Source organism: Muntiacus reevesi, chromosome 10, assembly GCF_963930625.1.
Source record: "Muntiacus reevesi chromosome 10, mMunRee1.1, whole genome shotgun sequence".
NCBI lineage: Eukaryota > Metazoa > Chordata > Mammalia > Artiodactyla > Cervidae > Muntiacus > Muntiacus reevesi.
This window is the reverse complement of record NC_089258.1, coordinates 40,880,271-40,901,561: the sequence shown is the minus strand read 5'-3', so window position 1 is coordinate 40,901,561 and position 21,291 is coordinate 40,880,271. Positions and strand designations below refer to the sequence as shown.

General features: G+C 54.6%; 1 protein-coding gene and 1 long non-coding RNA gene across 3 annotated transcripts in view; one reads left to right on the top strand and one right to left on the bottom strand.

The window, feature by feature from the left end:
- Nucleotides 1-8,479, bottom strand: part of GSN (gelsolin) — a 43,563-nt gene extending 35,084 nt beyond the window's left edge. Inside the window, exon 1 of the mRNA XM_065947429.1 lies at nt 8,459-8,479. The gene's annotated coding sequence lies outside the window, so the exon portion shown is untranslated. The remainder of the gene's footprint in view (nt 1-8,458) is intronic.
- Nucleotides 4,459-15,231, top strand: LOC136176799 (uncharacterized). 2 transcript variants are annotated; one of them, XR_010664628.1, is made up of 4 exons: nt 4,459-5,843; nt 5,961-6,116; nt 7,732-7,974; nt 14,891-15,231. It is a non-coding gene; the product is annotated as an uncharacterized lncRNA (long non-coding RNA). The 2 variants fall into 2 exon arrangements; XR_010664627.1 differs by lacking the exons at nt 7,732-7,974; nt 14,891-15,231 and having other exon boundaries at nt 4,459-5,494; nt 5,651-5,843; nt 5,961-7,685.
- Nucleotides 15,232-21,291: the final 6,060 nt, after the last annotated feature.

The window sequence follows — 21,291 nt, the reverse complement described above, 5'->3', positions numbered from 1 at the left end:
ATAAGGCTTTTTAAAAACGTCCTTTCGCCTCTCAAACATAAACAGAGGCATAAGACTGGAATGCTTGTGTTCCTTTCCCAGTTCAGACAATAAGCATCACCAGCTGGAAGAATTAATGAAATCCAGTCCACAGAGCACGTGGCCTGGCCCGTGAGACAGCTCCGGAATGGGCGTGGCCTCCTCCGGAAATGGGCGTGGCCTCCTCGTCCCAGGGGTGCTTCCGGCCTCACCTCCACCAGGGTATCTGCCCAATCACTCGCATCGTCTTCTAGGGACCCCGTCCTGAGAGCTTCCAGAACCCTCCGGAACACTCCTGGGTCAACCCCCCAGGACATCCGCAAGGGCTGAGGCCAGAGCAGGGGTGCTTAAGCCCAGGCACTGCCCATTCGCGCTGACTTCGCCGGCGGCCTCCCAGACGCCGTCCTGGTTCAGGGTCCCCATCTCCCCTATGGAACCACTGCACCGACTTCCTCAGTGCCTTCAACTCCCCATTATCCACGGAGACCACGTCACTCCCGACTGGGAGCCTTTCCGCAGCCCCCGTGCAATCTGACAGAAGTCAGGCCTCCTAAGCTTGGCCTCTAAGGCCCTCTGGGGCCCGGTGTCCACGTGCTCTCGTAGCCTCATCCCCGGGTGCCCCCCACGCTACCCCTGGGCAACGCCTCCCGCCTCTCTACATCCTCAGCCTCCTGCCGCCAGGAGAGCGGGGGTCTGGCCTCGGCCCTGCTTCTGACTGTGAGACCTCGGCCGGCTCTTCGGCTCTCTGAGCCGCAGTCTTCTCATCTGGCTCTTGGGAAGCTTGTGCAGATGAGACGAGATAAGGGAGTGAGCGTCAGATGCCGGGAGGGCTCCAGAAATGCACGCCTGTGAGCTGCAGCCGCCTCCCTGCACTCTGACAGCAGCTGGCAGGGCGGATCGGCTCCTCCACCTCCGTAGGGGCGGGGGCTCCCTCTCCCCTAAGCCCCGAACCAGAGTCTCACAGCCAGCAGCCGCAGCCAGGGGCGGGGGCGGCTTAGAGGAAAATTACTCAGCGCTGGTCCAGCCACCAGGGGCTCCCAGCTGCCTCTGACAGCGGGGATCTGGGGGCCTGGCAGGCTCTTCCAGAGCCAAGAACTTGGCCCCAAGCCTTGACCCCGGTCTGAGCTGGTGGGATGGGGGGAGGGGTGGGTTGCCCTGGGCCCCACTCCTCCGGGACACTCCCACTCTTTGGCAGAAGAGGAGGAGAGAAAAATAAAAACAACAGACAGGCCTTTGTGAGAGGAGAAAACCGGCTCCTGCCACTGCATGTGGGGCCCCGGGCGCTGACCTGAGAGAGGGACCCTCTGCGCCCTACTGCCAAGCGTCAAACCCCACACCCACCCTGCGGGCCTGGTCCTGGCGTCATACACCTGGCGCTGCACCCAGCGGCACATACCCCCACGTTCTCTGTGTCCCATGCCAGGCCTGTGGTCCTCACACGTGTCCCGCCTGTGCGCCCGGGGGCACGGTCCTCCTGCTGTGTCCCGTGTCACTCACACCTTGGATCATGCCCCCCGCATCATGTCACATCTGCCGTTATGAGGGGCTCTGCACAGGTGGTCCCCGACTGGCGACGGTCCAACTGCACGATTTCCTGACTTTAGGGTGGTGCAAAAGCGATACACGTTCAGTAGAAACCGCACTTGGAGTTTTCATCTTTCCTGGGCCAGCGATCTTTCCCAGTGGGCCACATGATCCCCAGGGCAACCACCGGTAGGCTTGCAACCATTCTACTGTTCATCGACAGTACAGCATTCAATACATTGTGTGAGACGACATTTAAAAAGAGTCTTCGTGTTAGATTTTGCCCAACTGCAGACTAGTGTAAGTGTTCTGAGCACATGTAAGGTAGGCAGGCGAGGCTAAGTTATGATGTGCAAAGCTAAGATAGGAAACGTGTATGATAGGAAAAGTGTATGAACTGCATTGATAAACTTGAGATTTTTTCAGCTTATTGGGATGTAACTGCATAGTGAGTCAAGAAAGATCTGTACCATCTACCTACGATCTTTTCAATGTCACACCCACTGTCCCGAGCCCCGTCCCCTGGAGAACTGTGTGCTGTAACCCTTGTCCTGGGCCCACGCGCTGTGTCCCTTGCTGCATGACCTCCACGTGTGAAGGTCCAGGAGGACAGGCTCCGGGACAGACTCCCAGCCCTTCCAACTGTTACCTCCATGACCACAAGCCACGCCCCTTCTCGGTGCCTCAGTTTCTCTGGCTATGAAATGGAAATGATATTAACACTCACCTGCTGGGTGCTGTGGGGACTGCAGGAGACAGAGCAATTCCAGGGCTGGGCCCAGTGTCTGACGCACAGCGAGTCTACCACGACCCCAGCACCTACCATGCATCAGACACTCTCTCACGTTAGTGAAATTCCAACAGCAGCTACAAGGAGGCTATACCTCCCCCTCTAACAGGGGAAAAAAAATCAAAGGCCAGAGAGGGGCGATGACCTGCCGGAGATCACAGAGCCAGGAACTGGTGAGGCTGGGAGTGGCATGCAAGTCCCTGCATCCCGAGAGACAGAAAGGAGACTGCTGAGGGATCAGGGGGTGGGTGTGCAGCTTGCCCGCCAGCAGGCACAGGCCCCTTTTGGGGAGATGAAGGGTAATGAAAATGTGCTTGAACTGGACGTCTTGTGATGACCTTGGCATAAGTCTGAAAGTTTACTAAAAATCACTGAATTAATTCAAACTGGTGAATTATATGTATATAAGTTATCTGTACACTTACTCCAGCAACTGATGTAAATCGCACTTCATGAAAGCCGGTTTGTTTGTTTAAATTCCATGTGCTTTCCGGGCACCATTCTGCCAAGACATTCAGCAAGAAAAGCGCTCTCTCTGTGATTGGAGACGGCCAAGCAGCGGCTGAGCAGCCCCTCTGAGACCCGGGGGCGAGCAGCCCTGGTTCCCAGACACCTCCGCAGAGCAGGTGTGCAAGCTGAATCCCCTGGGGAGCTCCGGAGAACTTGGATTCCCAGGCCCCACGCCCAGCGTCGGAGTCTACGGCTCCGGGTGGGGCCCGGGAACCTGGGATTTTGAGGCTCAGCCCACACTGGGAACCACTTGTCAAAGTCCAGCACCTCTCACGCTGGGGGAAACTGAGGCTGGGCACCCCCAGGAAGTTGCCAGCTCTGGCCATCGAGCGAGGGGAGGGCCTGGGTGGGAATGGAGGTCCCTTCCTGGCTCCTTTCTCCTTCCCTCCTCCGCCCACTCCATTCCTCCTGGCCCCCAGCCTCCTGGTGACTCAGGCCTCTGAGTCATCCAGTGGCACCGCAGAGGAAACTTCTTAGGCAAAACAAGCCCCAAACAAAGCCTCCCCGATCTGGGGAACAGAATAGGCCCAGGAGGCTAAGCCAGGGAGGGGAGGGGAACACAGGGAGGAGCCGGAAGCTCGGACCCCAAGCCCACGGAGCCCTAGAGAGGGCGCTTCCCTGCTCCCCTGAGTAAACAGCACTCACTGCACACCCAGGAGGCTCACAGTGGGCCAGACAGCACGGTAAGTCCTTCTCAGCTTCGTCTTCTTGACAATGCTTCCCAAGGCTAGCACATGCCCATTTTACAGATGCGGAAACAGAGGCTCAGAGAGGGTCAGCCCAAGGTGACACAGTTAAGAAGTGCAGAGCAGAGTCCGGAACCCAGGACTATCTGGTTCCAAAGTCTGGCTCTCACTCCCACGCGCCTTTTAAAAACACCTCCTGTGTGGCCCGGCATGGAGCCAGTGTCTCACCTAAAGGAGACAGGTGCATGGCCCGGGAGGGGCCTGACCACACAAGCCTTTCTCCCTCTTCTCCCCGTGTCAGGCTCTGCCTCAGGACTTCCCGGCCCGTGGGGTGCGCACATGAACTTGGGGGTTCCTCAGCAGCGGGAACACAAGGCAGGAAGCGCCCAGGGCCTGGTGAACCACCAGGAGCAGCCGGGAGCGGCAGGGCCCTGACGGATGGAGAGAGTGGGTGTTTGTCTTTGGGGAGCAGGGAGCCGGCAGGCAGGAGGAGGGAGCAGCAGAAGCAAAGGCTCAGAGGTGCGGCCCCCCACAGGAAAGTGTGAATACTGGCCAGGCGGGCCTGGGGTGAAGAGCTGTGGGCAAACACTGGATCGGCCTGACTGCGAGGAAGAACAGGCTTGGAGCTGGTTCCATCTCTGCACAGGGCCTGGCCAGCAGCTGAACGGGGAGTCAGCACCCCTGGAGTCCTTCTTTCAAGCAGGCTTTGGGGACAACCCTAGACCCGCGGCTACTCACCCACGGGTCAGAGTTGCCCCCGAGGGCCTCTTCCTTCACCATGGCTGGGCTGGGCAGAGGACAGGCAAGCCTCTCCCGACCACACCGACCTAATCGCATTAGCCTATAAATAGGGCCCTGTGGCTTGGTCTGAAATAGCTGTGCCAGGCCCAACTCCACAGGCATCACCCGGGCATGCACAGTTCCGGAAATGATCCTTCTCGCTGACACGATTAAAACCCCAAACTTCCTCGGGAAACCATTGTGCATGTTCTAACTCACTCTCTTAAACATGAGGCAGTGTGCTGAGGGGGAAGCCGGCCACCCACGGCAGATGATGGCAGTGGGCCTGTGACTGTTTTCTGCTTTCTGCTCTCGGGGACCCTGAGCAAGCCACTACCCTTCTTTGGGCCTCAGTTTCTCCAGATGTTCAACCTCCAAACTGGGAGGTTGAACATGATATCATTGGGGCCCTTCTAGCCTGGATGCTCCCCAGAATCGTCTCGGGGTAACCCCTACCCTCAAATGCTCATGCCCTTTCCCAGTTGACTTGGGGATTTTTTTAAGTTAATAATGACTGGTATTTAAAAATTAGAATTGCAATAAATATTTGAGTCAGGTCTACGCCCTGCCACTGAAAGGATGGGTGACCTTGGAAGGGTCACTGTCCCTCTCTGGGCCCCAAATTCCTCAGTCATAAGATGAAGGTGCTGGTAGGTTGATGCCCAAGGTTTATGACTATTTTTAATTAATTTTTTTGTGTGTTTGTTTAGTATTTGAGAGAACCAGGACAGGCCAGCCTGTGCTGAGCGCTGGGGCTAAAAGACAGCCAAGACCTGGTCCAGCCCTCAGAGCTAAGCCCTGTGCCAGACCCCAGTGGGGAAACGTAAAGGCATTTCCAAACCACTCGGCGTCCCACTAGAGGCCTCTTTCAGGGCTTCTGGGGACACCTTGCTTCCAGTTCAAATTACAGATTTACGGTCACAAAGGAGAACTCCCCAAGGGATGGAAGATGACATGGACTTGGCCACTACCTACCAACAGGGAAGGAAAGAGAACCAACCCATCACTAGGTACCAGGCATATGCTTAGGACTTCACGTCCCATTATTAACCCTCAACAACCCTACTGTCATCCCCATTTCACAGATGAGGAAACTGAGGCTGAGAGGCGTTAAAGGACATGTCAAGGGGCACAGAGCAAGTCAGAGTTAGAGTAATGCTCGGACCTGTTGGCCTCTGGAGTCCAGGTTGTAATCAAACCCCAGTGAAACATCTGAGGGCTGACCAAAGGGGTAACGAACGACAGGGGGCGGGAGAGAAACAGGCCCAGAGCGGTTCACTGCATGTGTCGGCGGGCGGGAGGGACGAGGCTGCGCCCAGTGACACTCTTTCTCTCCAACCAGTTTTCCATGATTCACCCCCTCTGCATCCCGCCAACTGATTGTTCTCACATCTCACTGCTCAAGCAACTCCTCAGCTCCAGACCTGCCTTGGGTCCCAGCATCCAGAGGGTCAGGACCCTGCCCTCAAAGCCTCCCCCCTGTCATCCCACCCTCCTGCGTTAGCCACTCTGCCCACCAGCTCCCAAACACAGAGGTACCCCCAGGGGGCCGAGCTTTTGCACGCACCCCTCCCTCAGCAGAGCGCTAGACTTGGGGGGACGCCCTCTGAGGCTCCGGGGGCCCCTGGGCCTGATTCATCTCTGCTCTCCAGTGCAGAAGCTTGACAATGAAAACACTCAAGGAGCCCAGAGAATGCTGGAAGACACATATTTGCAGGATGGCCCGACACCAAGCCTCGTCTTGAGGCACAGCGTCAGGACGCCACAGTGTGGAAGAGCCAAAAATTACAGCCTCGGGGCTCATCAGGGTGGGACTTGGCGACTGTCTCTTTCAAGGGTTCTGATACTGAAATTAGGGCAAAACTCTCCCCTACCTTAAAACCTCCAGTGCTTCCCCAGGGGTCCAGATAAAACCCCAGTCCCTAACCAAGGCCCCCCAGGGCCCGCACAGCGGAGGCGCTGCCTGGCCTCCAGGCCCTTCTCCCTTCGTCGTGTTCTTTTTTTTCCGGCTCCTCCAGGCCTGGCTCACACTGCTTCCTCTCCCTCACACTGTTCCCTCACTCACACTGTTCCTTCCATCTTCGGTCTGAGCGTTTTCGGGAAGGCCTCCCTCATCTGTCCAGACAAGAGCCCGTCACACCCGCCCAATGCCGCCCGCTCTCACAACACCGGTCCCTTCCTTCACAGCTGGAGAAGGGATGCGTCTGTTACGTGGGTAACGGCTTCTGTTCGGCTTCCCTGGTGGCTCAGCGGTAGGAATCCGCCTGCCAGTGCAGGAGACCTGGGTTCCATCCCTGGTTTGGGACGATCCCCTGGAGAAGGGCATGGCTATCCACTCCAGCATTCTTACCTCAAGGATTCCTTGGACAGAGGAGCCTGGCGGGCTACAGTCCTTGGAGTGGCAAAGAGTCGGACGTGACTTAGCGACTAAACAATAATAATAACTTATATAAGACCCAAGATGGTAAGACCCACAAGGGTTGGGAAAACCTCATTCTTTGCTGATTCTCCAACCCCCAGTCCAGGGCCTAAATAAATATCTGTCAAATGAAGGCACACACGCATGAATAAATGAATGAGTGAATGAACCTATGCGTTTAACTCCAGACGGAAAGTGGTCAGAATCCTGCTGAATGTTTGAGGGAGAAAAAACCAGAGCCCCAGTTAAGAAGGTCGCAGGAGGAGGAGACAAAGTGAACGGCGCAGCCTGCCAGAAGCAAAGAGGAGAGAGAACGTCCAGGAGGAGGAGGCACCCGGGCCCCAGAGAGGTGGGGCACGGAGAGCTGAAGATGGACACGGACGGGCTCACGGGGCAGTGGGCACGAGGCGGGGCCCCGCACCGGGGCGGCGGGACGGCGTGAGCGTGCAGAGAGCCCTCGGCTGACAGGCGCTCCGCGGCTGCGCGCCTCTGCAGAAGCGGGAAAGCGGAAGATGGTCCCTGTGTCACTTCGCCAAAGCATTCAGAGAGTACAGCCCTTTCTGGGCACAGAGCACTCAGGCCATCGGGCTCTGGGAGTTGTCAAGGCTCTGAGTCTCAGAGTCAAGAGCATCAGAGCCAGGACGGCCCCCGCCGGCCCACCTGGGCAGCTGGGGGAGGCCCCTTCGTGTCGTGCCCCTCTGTGGGAGTCCCAGCGTTGAGGACGCAGCATCGGAAGGCCCTGGCATCTGAGCTTGGGGAAAGAGGAACAGCACCAACTGTGGTAGGCTTGTCACGTCACCGCCTGGAAGCAGGCGGGCTGCAGGGATGAGTAAGCTCTGGAGGTACTCGGCCCCTTCTCCTTTCGGCAGCCAAGGGTGATGTCACAACCCCGAGGGGTGTTTTCCAGGCTTTCCGCACGGTTACTATCAGAAACTCACTTCTCTCTGTTTCAACAATGGAAGCTGGGTTATCCCCCCAATGGTGATCCTTCCCTTTTTTTCCAGCTCACGAAGCCCTTCGGCATCTGTGACCTCACGCAGTCCGCACGACAGCCTTGTTAGGTGGGTGGGGGAGACCAATGCACCCATTTCGCAGGCAGAGAAACTGAGGCCTGAGCTGGGAACTGAGCCAGGTCTCCTGCTTCTGGCCAGAGGACCCTGCACCCCGTGCCCTGCCTCTCCACCGCCTCCGGCGGGTCACCTGTGAATCTGACAGTCAGGTGGGCCCCGCCCTGCCAGCCGTCCCAAGTGAGTATGACTCATGCTCCTTCCCTGTGACTCACACCTCTCACTCCTCTGGTCAACAAGCCCCGAGCCTTGGCCGCTGCACCCCAGCTTTCCTCACCCTTCCGAACAATTCCTGCACCTCCTCCTCACAGGAGTCCACCCTCCTCCCGAGGCGCTCACAGAGGCCTGGAGGGGGCAAGCGCTTTCCTACCGCCACCCAGCACAGGAGCAGCACGGCCGGGGGTGGGGGCCCCAGAGTCCTGGCACCCAGCCCGCTTTTGCCTCTTCCCCAAGGGATCACCCTCGCCTGGCCTCCCTCTCCAAGGAGGGTGAGGAGCAAATGAAGCAAGGGCAGAGTGCTCTCTGAGCTTTCCTAGAAAAGCCCCAGGGGCTGCCTTTGCATCCACGTGTGGCGACCGGCGGCTGCTTCCCCAGGCCCATCCAGACCCCCGGGCAGGCAGGCTGGGTTTAGGGGGACCCGGGGTGCCTGCGCTGCTTTACCTACCTCGTGGGGCTGTGAGTGAAGAGGGCGGCTCCGTCGGAAGGGGTCGGCACCAAGGTGGAGGCGCAGCTCAGGGGGTTAGCAGCACCACCTGGAAAGAAAGGGCGAAGACTCCCAGGCTCAGGGGCTCAAGGTCATCTGGTCAGAGCCCATTTCATGCTTCAGCCCCTCCCCAGCCCCCACCACCCCCCAACCAGGATACATGCCCCTGCCTGCACACCACCGGCATTGGGGCACTCACTTCCCGCCGAGGCTGCAAACCTTCCCTTCGAGAGTCTGGCTGGTTAAAAGAACTGTCGGTGGGATGAGCTGGAATTCTCTCTCCCTATGCCCCACTACACGCTGGCCCGAACTCTACCCTCTGCGGTCACCCGAACAGCCTGTCACTCTGTTTCCCAACGGCTCCTTAGAGACTCGAAGACGGTAACCCTGGGTCCCTCAAGTCTCCTACAAATTGTACACCCCTTTTGCTGTAGCTCTTCCTGAGATCAAGGTGTCTGGTTCCCTCTCCCAGCTTCCCTGATCTACTTCAAATGAACCCTGTCCCTACTGACAGCACAAGACCCAGAATTAAACACTTGGATGAGCTCTCTTCAGGGCAGGGCAAGCGGAACTCTCACCTCCATCATTTTGGATACCATGCTTCTATTAATACAGCCGAAAATCCCATGAGCATTTAAGGTAACCCCATTGTCTGAGTGAATTCAGCTTATGATCAGTTTCAGAGCTGTGGCTTAAGATCCTGAAGTTAGACAAAAGGGCCCTTCATTTAACTAATATGTAACAACCAAGTTACATCACTTTTCTGAGCCTCCGTTTCCTTCTCTGTAAAACAGGAATTTTGGGGTAGGTACCCCATGAGATCATCAAATGAGTGAATGAGTGAAAGTCGCTCAATCGTGTCCAAACTCTTAGGACGATCAAATGAGATAAGATATGTCAAGGATTTTGAATAATGCATGTGCTTACTCTATCACTTAACTCTCTAAGTCTGTTTTAGAAAGTGTGTCTTTCTCATGCTGTACTTACGCAGACTGTGGAGCCAAGCTGCTTGCGTGCCATATTCCCGCCTCTACGCTAGCATTGCTCCACTATATTGCCACTGTATGCTGGCGAGTCTGTCTCTCCCATGAGACCCTGGGCTCCATTAGGTTGTTTGGCTGCTGAAGCTCCAGGCCTGGCAAGTGACCTGGCAAACAGCAGGACCCGAGGGTGTATGCTGGGTGACCAAACTCAGGGCCAGCCCACGTGCACCCAGAGTGGTTTGTGCAGCCCCATCTTTCAGCACCCACACTTTCAGAGACACCCTGGGTCTTCACCCTTCATGACTCCCAGACTCCCAGTCAGCCACATTCAGGGGACCTTGGAGCAAACAGGCTCCTGCCTGAACTGGAAAACGGCTCTGCCCAAACCAGCTTCTCCAAGCTAGGGGGAGAGAATCCAAGATCCCGAAGGCAGCGGGGCCCTGCAGGCTCCCTGGATCAAGGCGCAAGTGAACCCTATTCTTAGCTGACAGCAGACGGCCCAGACATTCCTGGGGATTTCCGCATCGTGAGTGGCACCGGTGCACAGCAAGAGATCTAGAAAGAGGCCGGGTGCTTATCTGGGCCCTAGGGCCTGGAGTTAAGTGCCACCTCCATGGGCTCCCTTCAAAGAGTCCCATAGAAACTTCCCAGGTCCGTGGGGTACATGAACACAGAGCTGGGCTCCTGCAAATAAGTTCCCACTTTCCGTTAACTCTGTGAGGATCAACCTTTCAAATCCAGACCCCTTCTCTTCGACACACCTCCACACCTCACCCTCACCGTCTCTGGCGGTGCTGTAACTGTTCCCAAGGGCACCCTGGTTTACGCTCAAGGCTCCCCAGCTCAGCATCAGGACCATCCCGCGTCCAGTCGGACACTGGGCACCCTCTCGCCTCCCAACACCGCCGGGTCTACCCGAGCGCATCCACTGCTCCTCACCCCGACGGTCCAGGCCCCTCAGCCTCTCACCTGGGAGGCTGCCGTGCCTCCAACCCCGTCCTCCCACTTCCTCCCTCCTCCCCTCCAGAGCAAGCAGACCACGTTGCTCCTCTGTGGAGACTCAGCCTTGATTCCCTGAGGGCCCCCAGGTAAAACCCAACGTCCTCAGCGGACTTTCAACCATCCGCGCCTTTTATGATCCGCCCTGATCAGAGTCTTGAGCCTCAGCTCTCCCCAGTTCCCGTCTTCCACCCACAGGCCTCCAAGCTCCAGCCAGATGCAGCTGCACCGTCCCTTAAACCTTCCTGTAATCTTTGCACAGACTGTCTCCTCTGTTCCCGAGCTCTCTTCCATCCCTATTCTTTTCTCCTTCCGCTCATGATGAAGCCCAGGTTTCCTTCAAGAACTCATCTCTCACCTCCCCTTCCCCGTGAGGCCGAGCTCCTCTGAGCCTCGGCCCTTCTCCCCGGCCACACTGTTACACTCTGCTCCCAAGTCTGCCTCCCCCGTCAGGCTTGACCCACTCCGGTGTATCCTAGCGCGAGCTTAGGGCCACCACAGCTCAAGATTCAACGAAGGCAGAAACTAATAAATCACATGCATGTACACGTGTGTGCACACGTGTGTAAACATTCATGCACAAACACGCCAGAGAGACGGCAAAGGGTGCACGTGCTGCCACCTATGGGCAAAAAGAGCATTACATGCTTTCCTGCGCTCTGGACACCGGGAGCCCTCGACTTTCAGATTCACTGGGTTCAGAACTGTTGTTGCTATTGCTTCATTGCTAAGTCGTGTCCAACTCTGCGACCCCATGGACGCCAGGCTCCTCTGTCCCTGGGATTTCCCAGGCAAGAATAGTTCACCCCAGCTAACTCCAAGTCGGTCTGTTTCCCGTTTTGGACCTTAAGGCTGCCACAACTTAGAAACAAGGTCTGTAAACCACTGGCTTTAGTCCGCTGCCCACATGCCCCGTGGAGCCCTAAAGAGGGGTGTCTCCTTCCAGTAATCCCCGTCCTTGCCTGGGGCTCCTGTTTGCTGGGCTAGATCTTAGAGCTGCCCGCCCATGGGAGGAGCGGGTAGAGAGCTTGCGTTAGTGAAGGCGTATAAGCACCAGGACCCCCATCTGTTTGGCTGGCTAAAGAGGCGCTTTCTGCCCTGTGGGGGTGAAGGGGTGACTGGGGGAAGCGGGAACAGAGGTATTTTTCTCCCAAAAGACTGTTCCCAGATCGCTGAGAGGACCCTCAGATTTGGCGTGTGTGTGTGTGTGTGTGTGTGTGTGTGTGAAGTCACTTCAATCTTGCTGATTCTCTGCGACCCCATGGACTGCAGCCCGCCAGGCTCCTCTGTCCAGGAGACTCTCCAGGCGAGACCACTGGAGTGGGTGGCCATGCCCTCCTCCAGCCAGATTTGGTGAGGGTGTGTGATCCGTCCGGTGACGCCAGAAGAGTTCAGATGACACCAGTTGTCACTTTCTCAGCACCTACCAAGTGTGAATTCCGCACAGACACCATGTCTCATCCCCACAGCCCAGCCAGCAGCTGTAGGTTCAGAGAGGCGGAGTAATGCGCTCAGGGTCACACGACCGCAGTGCCCAAGCAGCTGGCACCGCGCCAGCCCGCCTGCCCGGTACCCCGACCACACTAAGTGAAGCTGGGCCTCTTGCTCACTAGACAAAAGTATAAAGCTCCAGTTACTCTAGACCAGGGGTCAGCAAACTTTTACTGTAAAGTGCTAGGATTTCTCTGGGGGTCCAGTGGTTAGGACTTTGTACTCCCACTGCGGGGGGCACGGGTTCGATCCCTGGTCGGGGAACTAAGATCCCGCATGCCATGTGACATGGCCAACATTTTTAAAAGGGAGAGAGAGAAAGAGACAAAAGACAGAGAAAAAAGCCAGATAGGAAATATTTTAAGGTGTGCAGCCACATATTCCTCCTTGTTTGGTTTTGGATTTTCCTTTTTATAATCTTTTAAAAATGTAAAAACCATTCTTAGCTTGGAGGCATACAAAAACAGGCTGGGGCTTCCCCAGGGCTGTAGTTTGCAGCCTACAGCTGTGAGACGGTCATACTTATAACCTTAAGTATAAAAACTTCTGGTGGAAATGTTTTATGCCAAACACCAGGCCCTTCAGCTGTATTTCTCCCCCCTTCAGATGGCATCCTAATGAGTCACTCTCTTCTAAAGAAGAGCCCTGCTCTGCTCTGAAATTAGGCAGCAAAATAATTCAAGAGCTGTTCAGATTCTAGAAACATAACTGTGGACCAAATACAGTTCACCTCAGTGCTATGAGATGACAGAAGCAAATACAATGGGTAGAAAGAACCTCAAGGATAAGATTTCAAGAGTTCTGGGCTCCAGTCTGGGCCTTGAACAAAGGATTTAGACTCTTACTAGGTGTCCCTGGTAGCTCAGCTGGTAAAGAACCCACCTGTGACTGCAGGAGACACAAGAGACATGGGTTCGATCTCTGGGTCGGGAAGATTCCCGGGAGAAGGTAACGGCAACCCGGTCCAGTATTCCTGCCTGGAAAATTCCACTGACAGAGGAGTCTGGCGGGCTACAGTCCACGGGGTTGCAGAGTTGGGTATAACTGAGCGCATGCGCACTCACACGTTAGATGTGGTCCCTGGACCCGCAGCATCTGCATTAGCCGGGAGAGCATTAGAAGTGCAGACAGGGACTTCCCTGGTGGTTCACTGGTTAGAACTCTGTGCTCCCAATGTAGGGGGCACGGGTTCCATCCCTGGTTAGGGAAGATGCCATGTGTTGCAAGGCCAAAAAAAAAAAAAAAAAGCAGTGTGAGGCCCCACTCCAGACCTACTGAACCAGAATCTGCCTTTTCACAAAATTCCCAGGTGATTTGGGAGTACGGTAAATTTGAGATACTCTAAAACGTCTCTTATGTCCAATCGCAACACTGCTGATAAAACCCTTCCCCGAGAAGAGAAAGGGTCCAAAGGTGTCTTTTTTGGTGTTGTAAAAAATAAGTCTCTCCCGGTATTCTCCTGGCAAGAATACTAGAGTGGATTGCCATTTCCTCCTCCAAGGGGTCGTCCCGACCCAGGGATGGAACCTGGGTCTCTGATGTTTCCTGCATTGGCAGGCATATTCTTTAACACTAGCACCACCCATGACCTCAAAAAACACCCCACTTCAGGACGCACATTCAAGAGACCAAGACCTGCCACTGAGTCTTGAAATTAAGCCTACGACCAGTGGAAAAGTAGACCCAGGTGGACAAGAGAAGGTGCCAGCCCTCAATTCATGGTAGGGGAACCGGCTAAAAAGGGAAATAACTTTCCCAGGACCACGCTGCCAGGACTGACTTGGGGTCTGACCACGGCCCAGTCCTTAATCTTCCCAGGCCTTGGCTTTATGATCACTGAAATCATTTTGGTTTAGATGAGTACTTTTGAAATCTCACAAGTGGTGGAGCAGCAATCAGAGAAAGTACTTTGAGCTTTAGGAAATTCACTTGCTCTCTCTGGGTCTGAGTATTCCTGGCCATGAAGTGAGGAGGTGGGACCAGGCAGCTTCTGAGGAATAACTGTAAGGGTCAGAATCTGGAAAGGGCGTCTAGGCGAGGAGGCAGCAGAAGAGGGGCCTTCTGCAGAGGGTGACCTCAGCCACCTCGGTGTCTGGAAGGTAAGTACTTACATCCTAAGCGTGGAGGCAGCTCAGTGACCAGGCCGAAGCTTAGCTCTTGTGCAAGTGCAAGGCAGAAGCTAGGGTGCGAACCAGCTTCTCCCTGCCTCTCCTGCCCAGGATCTTAATCGTTAGCGCTTGCTGATGCCGACTGTGCAAATCTACAGGTAGACCTCATTTTGGATTTCCCTGGTGGCTCAGACGGTAAAGCATCTGCCTACGATGTGGGAGACTCAGGTTCGATCCCTGGGTCAGGAAGATCCTCTGGAAAAGGAAATGGCAACCCACTCCAGTATTCTTGCCTGAAAACTCCCATGGACAGAGATGCGTGGTAGGCCCATGGGGTTGCAAAGAGTCGGCATGACTGAGCAACTTCACTTTATACCTCATTTTATTGCACATCAGTTTACTGTGCTTCATAGATACTACTTTTTTTTTTTCACAAACTGAAGGTTTGTGGCAATCTTTGAGCAAACGGTCTTGTGACATCATTTTTCCAATAGATTTGCTTACTTTATTTTTCTGCATCACATTTTGGGAATTCTTGCCATACTTTAAACTTTTTCATGATTATCATATTTGTTATGGTGATTGGTCATCGGAAATCTATGCTGTTACTTCCACAACTCTCTGAAGGCTCAGATGATGGGCAGCATTTTTTAGCAATGAAGTTTTTGAATTAAGGTATGTACCTTGTTTTTTGAGACGAAATACTGTTGCACTGAATAGGCTACAGCACAGTGTCAACGTAACTTTTACACGTGCTGGAGAACCAAAAATTTTGTATGACTTGCTTTATCGTGATATTCACTTTATTGCAGTGATTCGGAATGGAAACCTCAGTATCTCTGAGTTATGCCTGTATTCGCTAAAGGAAGAAATGTTTCAGAAGAATGGTCCCTGAGCCTTCTAACAGCACAGTTAGGCTTTATATAACCAGCCTCAGATGTTCCCCAAGAAAGGCTGATGGAAATGCGAACTGCTTTTCACTGAACTGAACAACCTTTCAAGGGTGGAAATTTGGCAAAATGTAGCAAAAGCTGTAAATGTGTGATTTTTGACTCAACGACTCCATTTCTTGGGCTCTCTTCTAGAAAACAATGAGAGAGGAATAGTTTATGCACTAGAATATTCACTGCAACACTGTTTACCAGCAGTCTGAATGCCTAATAACAGAAGATGTGAAGTGAATCACTCACATCATAGATATAATAACAGAGAATAACAAAAAAATCAGTCAGCATTTATCATTTTAATAATAAAAATGTGAAAAATTTTTTACAAATAAAATTCATTATTTTCTTTAATCACCCAGTCTATTAGAATTAAAGATTTTAAATAAACATGCATTTATCCACTTAGAGTATATTTTTAAAGTTCTTTAAAAAATTAAATTTAGAGTACTAAATAACATGAAAAAATATTTATGTTATAGCATTTGGGGGAAAAAAAAACGCAGAAAGTCGGAATAGAAGATTACAAATGTGGTATGACCACAGTCCTGTCGGGGGTAAAAGAAAATGTGCCGAAAATATTAGGAAGGAAATGCACCCAAATGTTAACACTGATTATCTTGTGTTGGCAGAATTATGGACAGTTCTTATCTTTAAATACTATTTTTATTTTCTACACTTTCTATCACAGTTATTATATTTATAAAAAGGAAAAAAAGCCATTGGAGAAGGGGAGAAAAAAGACATATGCTACGGGTATCCCACCCACACCACTCCGCCACGCCTCCGAAAGTAACCAGCATTTACTGAGTACCCACCAAGGGCCCAGCCCTGCCACAGCCACTAAAGAGGGAAAACTAAGGGCCGAGCCCCGCCCTGAAGGCCCACATATACTGTATATATATTCTTTGTTTGACAAATAAGCTGGGATCAAATGATATCCTTGCTGAAGTTGGAAAGAAAGAAGGCTGTTTGCTTAACCAGTTCAGCAGAATAAATAAATCCCCGCCCACTGGTGTGGCAGCTTCATCCCAGTTCCCTGAGAAGCTCCATGGCTCAAACTGCCTCTGGAGTCCCCCTTGGGAAGAGCACGTTTCAGGGATACGTTACAGCCTGGGAAAAAAACTGTTCATCCTGAGTCCAAGCATTGAAATCAAGAGGTGCAGAGGCTTGCCCTGAGACAGAACCAGGAAGGCACCAGAAAGCAGCAGGATGGGGGGCCTGGGAAAGAACCTCTCTGGCTACGTGGTCCCTGGGGACCCTGGGCAGGAACACTCACATCTCCAGACCTCAGTTTCCTCATCTGTAAAATGGGGCCTATAACAACCTCAGGGCTACTGTGAGGCTCAAAAAAGAGAAAGTAAGGCATTTCATTTCTCTGGGCTGAGCCAGAGTTTCCTTATCTGTAAGTAAGTGTTAGTCGCTCAGTGGTGCCCGACTCTTTGTGACCCCATGGACTGCAGCCCTCTGTCCATGAGCTTTTCCAGGCAAGGATATTGGAGTGGGTTGCCATTTTCTTCTCCGGGGGATCTTCCCAACCTAGGGATTGAACCCAGGTCTCCTGCATTGCAGGCAGGTTCTTTACTGACTGAGCTACAAGCTAAGTTCCTTATCTGTAAAACTGAGTAAATTATCTCCTCCCTAGAGAGCTGTTAAAAAGATTAAACAAGGTGGAAAAATGAAAAGTGAACACAGACAGTAAGAATGCCACAGACAGGGGTCCTCACCCTTACTGCTTGTAGGACAGGAGAATGGGACACATGCATGAATCCTAGGCCTCAACTGCCTTATCTGTAAAATGGGCAACCAACTGGATGAGCAAAGACCCAGTTTATAAACAGTAGCCGAATCTCCAGCCGACGCTGGTGCAAGTCACTCAAACAAGGGTGACTGCTGTGGGCTCACTTTATGCCTAGAGAGGTGCAGGTCCCATGTCCCTGCAGTGAGCACAAAGCCCTCCGACTCAGAGGCCCCCAGAGCTGGGAAAGCGTGACATTATTCTGCCCGCCCGCCGAACGCCAGGTGGACGCTGGGGCCCAGCGGAAGCACGGACTAGCTCAGGTCCCAGTATTTTGTCAAGTGGAAAAACCAGGCCTCAAGCCCAGGCCTTCTGCTGGCCAGCCTTGCCCATCACACCCCCCGCTGCCCCCTGCCCTGCCCTTAAACTGCTGGCGCGGCCCGGGGCGGGGCAGGGGAGGGCGGTCCGTGCCGGCAGCGGCGGGGTGGGAGGGAAAGCCCGAGAGCGGCAGGAACCCGGCCTGCCTGCGGTCTCCGAACTCACAAACCACATCAGGCCGAAATATGACACAGGCTCACTCGGTTGGAAGGGAGGAGATATTTTTACTTAACATCCCCCAGCTGCCTGAACACTGGCCTCTTTCTTTCCCTCCCGCACAAAATGCATAGCTCCTGGGACCAGGTTCTCCCTGCTTCTGCGGCATTTTCTCAGGAAATAACCATGGGGAGGGGCGGGTGGGGGGAGATGCTGCCCATTCTCCCGGCTTCCTCAGAAAGCTTTCCTGAGCAGGGACTCCAAGGGCGAAAGGAGGCTGGGCCCCCAGCCACCTCTCTGAGTGAACCTGGGCAAGTCTGTTCTCTCAGAGCCTGGATTTCCTGAAATGGAGGAAAGATGGACCTACACTCTGAAGTCCTGTAGACAGTACAGCAAAGCGTGAGTTTACCAGCAGTCCCGAGAGGCCCTCCAGGCCTAGGCTCCCCACGCCACGCACACTGATTAGCATCCCTCATCGCGGCCCCAGCAAAACTCGACCTTCAGTTCTCATAATGTCAGGACTAGATGGCTCCTCCAGTAGAACATTTAAGGCAGTGATTAAGAGCTATAGCCCTCCAGTCAGACCTCCAGAATCCTAGCACTGACACCTAACTGCCTCACAAGCCAAAGTACATTCCTCAGCCTCTCTGAGCCTCAGTTACCTCCTCCATAAAAGCGAATAACAGGACCTAACTCAGAGACGTGATAGTGAAGAACCAACAAAGTAATTAAGGCCCCAGCGCTTGGTTTACTAAAAGGTAGCTTTTTATCATGGAGACCAATATCATGGAGACATCCCCCCATTTTACAGATGAGGACACTGAGGCCCCGTGAGCCGGGACTTGCCCAAAGTCACTCAGAAGAACTCAAACTACAGCTCCACTCCTACGTCAGTGCATCTAACTTCTCTCAGTTCTGCCATCTCTAATAACTAATACGCACGCTCAGAGAGTAGATACGGGCTGTAAAGCTCTCTTGAAGAAAACCAGAGACCAGCGCCCCAGCAGGGGATGACAGACTGCAGAAACCGTCTCTATGACCTGACGACGTCTCACCAGAGGCCAAACTGCCCACACGGCGTGGGGAGAAGGGACCCTCTGGCACTGGATGGCTAAGAAGTGTGACGGCATCCAGTCTTCAGCTCTTGCTTGTGGCAGTTCCGCAGAACTGCACACACAGGGGTCAGCAGGGGCCACCTCTGGGGCAAGAAGGGGGTTAGAGGGATGAGGCGTACTCTATACTCTTCTCTAGGCTTGAATCTTCTTTTTTTAAGAGTTTATTTTCAATTGGAGGATAACCGCTTTACAGTACTGTGTTGTTTTTTGCCAGACATCAACATGTATCGCCCACAGGTGCACGCATGCCCCTCCCTCCCGAGCCTCCCCCCCACCTCCCGCCCCAGCCCCCTCCTCCAGGCTGTCACAGAGCCCCGGATTTGACCTCCCTGGTCACACCGCAAGGCTTGACTCTCTAACAATATTTCTTTGCTTTAAAAGTAAAACTCAATACTGAAAATCTCAGAATAACTTGGCAACCTTGTACAATAGCTATAAGCCCACTGCTTGTTTTTAAATAAAATTTACTGCCAGTTCTGACGGGTTCTCCAGCTGGGATTCCACTCTGGTCCATCCCGTGGCCATTGGTCTGGTCCAGACCTGCGCTCTCTTTCACTTGACCATCCAACAGCTCTCTAAGGAGTCACTGAACCTGCAGTGTACCCCTTCCAAAGCATCTGCTACATCAGCCACCAGATTGCTGAGAGCTGTGATCACTGCCGTCAGGCTAAAGTCCAAGCCCTTAGCTGACAATCTAGTTCCCTCTTGATTTACAGCCTCAACTCCCACCACTCCATCTTTCCCTCATCTGCCATCCTCGCCGTGTGGATTGCTCAGAAAACCCCAGCGTCTTTGCAGGAGCTGTTCCTGCCTCTTAGCATGTCTTACCGCCCATCGCTTTATCTTCTGGGCAACTATTACTCATTTCTGAGGTCTGGGTGGCCCAAACAGACTTAGTCACCCCTTTATAGGCTGAAGTTAATTCTCAGTATTGCAGCTTGTTCCGACCTCTATAGATGAGAAGCATCTTGAGGACAAATATCTTTGCCTTCCTCAAGGCTCTTGGGCCCTCACAGGGCAAGACACTGAACACAGGCCCTGAAGAGTGCTGAATCAAGGAAGAAGGGAAAGAAGGAAACCCCTCCTGGGTGATGCCTGCTTTTCCAAATTCATGTCCGTCCCCAGTAAAAAAAGACTATGGAAAATTCTGGAGTAAAGTTCCTTTCCCAGATTCACACGGAAACCTTTTTTGCTGCGAAACTCACCCGGGTGCCAATTCAAGCTCCCCCGGCTGTTTACGATTGCCCCGGGATTTATAAACAGTGAGGCCCCAAGAAGGAAAATGGAGTTTCAAGGGAACTGGAAGCTGACGGTCCCCGCTCCCAACCTTCCTCCTCCGCTCCAAGCCTCTTCCCCTTAATTAACATCCCCAAGAAACATCAAGCAGCACTCCAGAGTGTGAGTGTATCTTGGAGGTGTGTGTGCGTGTGTGTGTGTGTGCGCGCGTGCACGCAGTGCTCAGGGTCTTAGTGAATGGAACTCGAGACTCCAGAAGAGTCTGAAGCCCCAGAAGCTAAAAGCCAGCCAGGTGCAGATGGCCCTGGGGCCCAGGCCTGCCCCTTCCTCACTGTGAGTATCAGCCGCTCACCCACTCTCAGGGCCCTGCAGTTTTCTCAACTGTGGAACCAGGCTGGTGAGATTCCATCACGCTGTGGTCACTGTAATCGCAGTGCAGCGAGTTCATAGGGCTCCAGGAGAGCCCACCGGTCCTGGGAGAGCAGGACCCGAGGCTCACGCCTCAGAAAAGTCCCTGGAGGCCCTGGCTTCCACCACAAGCAGTCACCCCCAGGGCACCCTGACTGTCCTCGGCTCTCCGGAGTTCTGGGTGTCGTAAAGCTGTCCTCTCTGTTTTGAGTTATATGTGAGGGCGGGATAAAGGGCGGATGTCTGGGTGTCTGAGGCCGACGCTCCCTGCAGCCCTGCCAGCCTCCTCGGCCCGGGGCCTTGCCTTTGGCCACTGCCGAGAGCAGGCGGGCTGCGCCCGGCCAGGGGACACGCTGTATTCTGATTCCGAGGCTTCTGGACCCAAGCAGAGACGGGGCCCCAGGGAGAAAGGCTGGTTCCAATCCCTGTCCTCAGCTCTGAGTTTCAGTGTGAGTCAGGGAAGGGCCCGCGCTCCGCAGGGCGGAGGGACGGACAGCGCCGACAGGTAGCAGAAGCAAGCCGATTCCAGACCAGCAAGAGGAAGAACTTTCTAACAGTCCTGGGCCCAGAAAGCGGAAGGAGGTTGGGGCGGGGAGTGGGGGGGGCTCATCGCCAGGGGAGCGCAGGCCAAGGCATTAATTCTGGAGATGCGCGAGGCAGACTCCCCGGCGGAGCCGCCGCCCAGACCGCGGCAAGCTGGAGACCACCTGCCGGCGAGTGCGGGGCTGCCCCGGGCCCACGCACCGCACCGGCGCGAAGCGGGTCAGAGTCAGCTGGAGCGCACCGCGGGGCCTGTGCGTGGAGGCCTGGATCCCCTCACTCCCTCCCGAGCCCCCCCAACTCTCCCCGGCCCCCGGAAGACCGCAAGGTGAGGCGGCTGGGGAGCCCTTTTTCCGCGATGCTGCGGCTGCTGGGCCGAGCTCCAGGCGCGGGCGAGCTCGGCCCGCGCGAGGAGGGACAGAGGGCCCAGAAGCCCGGATCCCCGGGTGCCCCGGGGCGCGGTCGCTCCCCTCGCCTACCTGCGGCTGCGGCGCTGGCGACGGCGGCGGCTGGGTCCAGCTGCGCTCCGCTGGCTCCGGGCGCGGGGCCGGGAGGGCAGGGCGCGGGCGGGGGCCGCCCTCGGGGCGGGGCCGCCGGGCGCGGGGCGAGGGGGGGAGCGCCGGCCCCGCCCACAGGCGGCCGGGAGAACGGCGACTGCGGCTCCGGACCCGCCCGGACGTGCCCTTTGCCTAAGGAAA